Raw genomic sequence first — 5,854 nt, 5'->3', positions numbered from 1 at the left:
CAAATTTTGGATTAAATAAGTTGATTCTGGTCGCATTTCATTCCAAAAAACGAATTCATATCAAGAATTCTTGGGTTTGTTGGGAATGAGGAAGGAATTGAAGGTGGTAAACTGGTATGTTTGTTCATACATCAAAATCACACTTTCTCTGCAATTTAATGGCAAATTGAGCTTGTTTGGTATATAATTATGGTTAAAATTTCCTTAGTTTAGTAATTTAGTCATGAATTATGCTGGATTTGGTGTTTAGATTAGCATTATCGCATCTAAATGCCCAATTACAAAAATTAGGGTTTAAATGGAAATGAAATTGGGGGTTTTCATGTTAGGCAATTTTAATTGAAAGTTGGTGTTGAAACTTTTAATTCGTATGTGTACAAAGCACTAAATGTTATATTCATCCTCAATTGATGCAGATTATGTCTTCTTTGAGCTATTCTCCTTCAAAGGAGAGAAAGTGCCAATGTGGAGTGCCAATGGCCAGGCTAACTAGCTGGACTAGGGAGAATCCAGGGAGGAAGTTCAAATCTTGCAAGTTTTTTTGATCCAGTCACAGAAACAAGGGGGTGCAAGGTCTTAGAATGGGTTGACCAACCTGATGGGACAGATTGGCAAACAGGGGTTATCAACAACCTGTTGTTGGATAAGAAGCTGCTTAAGGGCGAAGTGAATGAGTTGAAAAGGGAAGTTGATGAAATCAGTGGGCAAAGGAGGTGCCTACTTAATGAAGTTGACAATTTGAAGATGAGATGCAAGACTTTGAATGCTGAAAGAAATAGAATGAACAGGGAGTGCAAGGCAGTGGAGAAGTCTTCAGTGAACTGTTTATGGGTGGGCATGGCTATCTGTATTAGTTTGTCAATTAGTGTAGTTTTCCTAATGGTTAGGGGTGTTTAGTTGTAAGCTAATAGAAGTAGGTTATTGAATTTTCATTTTGTGACTTGAAGTGTAGGGAGCTTTTGTGTAATGAAATATTTATGTGAATGAATTCCACCTATTTATATGTGTTAGATGTTCATTTGTGATGGTTTTAACTTGACATTGAAAGCATGCATGCATTAAAGTAGGGATTGGGGAACTTCGTAATTTGAATATAAAATGCAAATTGGAGAAGTTAACATAAATATTCAAAAATAGTTGCCAAAAGGTGTGTACTTCAACCTGTTTTAATGGCAGTTACAACCATACAAAATATACCTACTCCAAGTTTCTGATTGTTCAAATGTTAATGACAACCCAACAAAAACTAACACAAATGAAACGAAATAAGACATTGTTTTCTAGCTAGCCCTTATTACACCATTAACTGAGGTTTACACTCTTGATAGTTTGCAGCTTGGCCCTTGTTATCACACCTGTGTGTGTTGGTTGTTGCACTGTTGTTGTAGGCTGGCTTGAGGAAATCATAGAACTTCTGTGTGGATGTTGAGTAGTGGTTGTGTTAGTTGAAACGAACACTACAAGAGGGGGGGTGAATTGTAGATGAGTTCCTAGTGATTACTTTTTCGAAATATAAAACAGAACATAAAGGAACTTTGCAACACACACAGGATTTTACGAGGAAACCTTCCAGGGCCCAACTGGAAGTAAAACCTCGACCCTTCTAAGGGATTTCCAGATAAAAACCAATCCACTATAATAGGGCAAACACCAAGTTACAAACCTATTATATGACAGACCTTTGCTCACAAGTTCCAAATAGAACCTGCTACATAGTAGGACCCTATCCTACCCAACTCAAGTTCCCAACTTGAATTCTCTCGTACTCTCACAGTACTATTTCACAGCTTTTACACTCAAAGCTATTTTACCTGTATGCAATATATTTTTCACACACACACCCAATAACCCAACCAATTACAGAAAATATAACACCTAGAATATGTTAAGGAAGCAATGCATGAAACCCGAAACAATTATGACAAGTTTAAATCTTGGCAAACTTACACCAATTAAGCTCAGAGATTTCTTCACGCAAAACTCACAAAAACTTATGAAAATATGATCTCTACTATGTATACAAGATTAACTCATATAGCAAGTAGGGTTTTTCAAAAGATAAATAAGTTAATTTAACTAAATCACAAAATAAAGTTTTATGTAAATCTTTTAAGAGAAGACCTTTTTGGAAAATAAGATAAGATAAGTTGTAGCAAAACGAATAATATCTTTTGATAAAACCAGATTTTAAGAAACAAATTATCTTGAAAATCTTTGCTTAAAATCTTTCTTTTATCTTTTTCCGTTTAATTAAATTTGCCAATTATCTTGTCATGCCTCTAATAAGTTTCGTGCATATCTACTTAACATATTTAACAATAAATCTAGAAGATAAAATCTTAACAAAATTAATATTGCTGTGCCGCGTTTCTGTAATACCGAATTACTTGGGCTTCACGCAGACCAGGACCAAGTTCCTGCTGTCACTCGTTCTTCAGTCTTCAACTGGAACTTCGTAGACTAAGTTCCTTCCAGAACTTACTGTCTTCAACATGCATCATCCAAGTTCCTGTTAGGGAACATTCCTGTTAAGGAACTCAGTTCTTGTTAGAGAACTCTTCTTCTATATTGTTTGACTTTTCTTCAAAGGTCTCTTCATGTCTTCTTAGCCTAAGTTACTCTTCCACCTCCAAGGTCAACTTCACCAGTACTAATCAAACACTTATAAACCTTTATTAATTGAGTTTGCTTTAGTTTAAGTTCATCATCATCAAAACCTTTAAGCTTCAACAGGTTGTTGCAGGTTGGCTAGAGGAAGCATTTGTCTTTGACTTAGCCTGCTGCTTTGCCTTTGGCTGACTTGAGCTCTGTTTTAGTATTGAACAACTTAGTTAGCTTACAGAACAAACTTAATAAAAGTATAGAAACACATGCTACAATAGTCTTACCTTTTTGGCAGCTCTGGCTTCTTTCTTCTTCCTCTCCTCCACCATCCAAGGAGTGTTGGAGGGTGGTCTGCCTGGTGGCCTTGGCACATCAGTTGCTGCTGCTGCAGGATTTTTGCAGGTCTTGGCATATTGACCCAGACCTGCACATTTACTGCATTGTTTCTGCCTCTTTGCTGTGTTTGGCTGTCCACTTGCATTAGAACATTCCCCTGGTTCAAGTTTCCTTTTTTTGCTCTTTGGTCTTCCAGGCTGTACCTTAAATGCAGGAGGCTGTGGTTCCCTCTCTTGACTCTCTCCCAGTGTTTGGGACCAGGCATGGGTTGGATAGGGGGTTCATAAGCTTTCCTGTACGAGTCCATGGTGTAATAAGGGTCCATATATGCCTCTATGTCACCCCTAATGTCCATCATGCATGCATAAGCATGCACACAGGGAATCCCAGTTAGTTCCCAATGGTAACAGGTACAGCTTTCCTTCTCCAAATCCACACATTCTTGATCATCCATCAACTGCACTTCAAATGTTGACCCTCTTGATGGTTGCACAACACACTTCCTAGCAACAAATTCTATCCTACCCATGACATTCCTCACATAAGGGGTAAGGTTGCTTGTAATTTTTTTTGGAATCCTCCCACTTTTCATTGTTCCTATTCATTACATACCTCCTCATCCATTCCATTTGGGTGAGGATAGGCTTATCTCTGGCAAGCCTGATGACTGCATTGAAAGTCTCACACATGTTGTTTAACAACATGTTGGACTTGCAGTTAGATGAAAATGCATGTCTTGACCAAAACTTGGTGGGAATGTTCACTAAATAATCATATGCCTTTTCTGACAACTCTTTGATAGAGTCCATGGGAATTTGAAGTTAAACTGACAATATGCAATAATATAAACAAATTTAGCACATGAACCAGTTTGAAAGCAAGACAAAAACAGAAAGCTCTTTGCATACAGTATATGATTATGGGAATATGACTTAGTTCAGTGGTTGATCTGGCTGCTGCCCAAAACAGTTCCTTGTATGTTGACCCAGTGAATTTGAGCTTGAAGTTTGCCCAAATGTGCCTAACACAAAATCTTTTTTCAGCTTTTGGAACTACATCATCCATTGCCTCCAGAAGACCCTAGCATATTCATTCACCAATTTAGTAAGTTATTCTACTAACTTACATAAAGAGAAGGTTAATAACTATAAATGAATATGTGAAAACATGAAATCTTACCTTTTGCCTGTCTGACATTATTGTCAGCCCTGCTCCTTGATCATGTGTTAACATTGCCATAAGAGACTCTAAAAACCAACCCCAACTCTCTTTATTTTCTGCTTCCACTGTTGCCCAAGCTAGAGAGAATAGGTTGTTGTTCCCATCCTTAGCTACTGCCACCAGGATTTTTCCTGGATATGCGCCCTTGAGGTGACAACCATCCACCCCAATCAGTGGCCTACAGCCCTTAGCAAAGCCATCTCTCAAAGGCCTTAAACACATGAACATTCTCAAAAACAAAGAAGGCTCAGGTCTATCTATACCATCCACAACCACATTGCACCCAGAACCAGGTTATACTTCATCACAGCTCTTCCATAATCCCACACCCTAGCATACTGCTCCCTTGCTGAACCAAATATGATTGGTTTTTCCCTACACCTAGCCATCCATGCTTTAAAGTATGTCACCTCAATTCCCAATTCATTAAGAACCCTAGCCCTAATATCCTTAATTCTCCATACAGAATTACTCCTAAACTCCTCTAGGTACCTGTCTGCTATGTATTCAGCAGTAATCATCCTGTTCTTCTTCACTCTAAGACAAGTGTGTTTCAATTTACAACTTTTAATTTGCAAAGTTTCCTGCTTCACTAGTTTTGATGCATACACCTTGAAATGACACTTTACTCCCCCCACACATGTACATGCAGGCATTCTACAAGTACAAGTATTGAACTCACAGTCATATCTATACCTACACTATATTGTAATCCTCCTACTGTCATTATGCAAGAAATAAAACTCATACCTCTCTTGTATGGCATGAAGTCTCAATACCCTTCTCAAGATTGCAGCATTCTTGAATTTCTGCCTTAGCTGCAGCTGGATGGGCTTCTGGAAATCCACATCTTCATTAAACCATGGAGCAGTATCCTCCTCTGAATCAGATCCACACAAGCTTCTTGAACTCTCTAAATCACCATCTTCAGCCTCTGGATTGACCCTGACTGTTCCTATATCCAGGTCATCTTTCAAATCTGACCTCTTATCTCTAACAACACCCTGATCTATGCCACTGCCTTGCAATTTCCTTAAACTCTTGTTAACCTTATCTAGGATCTCCTTAGACCCTTCAATAAACCATTCTTCATCCCCTTCATCAAATTCCTCTTCACCGGGTTCCCAATCTAAGTCCTCATCACTCAAATCTGAGCTAGAGTGGTCAGATTCATTATTGCCACCAACATCATCCTCATCAAACACCAATGCTTTAGCCTTTGCTGAGGCTTTACCTTTCACCTTACTCTTCTCTTTTAAACTACCAGACACTCCAGTTTCTGCAAGCTTCCCCTTCCCTTTCTTTGTCACTAAATTATCCCTAGGTGGACTTTCCTCCCTTTCAGTTTCTGTCTTCTTAAACCTAGGGATCCTCCTAACATTGACAGTAGAAGTACTTTGACCCTTTTTTCCTTTTTTACTAACCTTATCCTTTGGGGGGGGGGGATTGGGTTGGGCCTGACTTCTAGGCTTCAAATTAAGTTGTGCTGTCACAGACTTCAACATACCCCTCTGCATTTATAGTCTCCAAAAGGCCCCTCACTTCATCACTGTTGACTAGTTCTCTTCTACCAGTGTTAAAGGTTTTACCCTTCTGCCTATACCAACAGTTGAAATACACAGGCACCTCCATATCACCCTGAACAAATCCATGAATTGCAGCTGTCCTAATCTCATGTACACCAACAAAGCAG

Source organism: Chenopodium album, chromosome 13 (genome assembly GCF_948465745.1).
Source record: "Chenopodium album chromosome 13, dcCheAlbu1.1, whole genome shotgun sequence".
Classification (NCBI taxonomy): domain Eukaryota; kingdom Viridiplantae; phylum Streptophyta; class Magnoliopsida; order Caryophyllales; family Amaranthaceae; genus Chenopodium; species Chenopodium album.
This window is presented reverse-complemented; position numbering follows the sequence as displayed.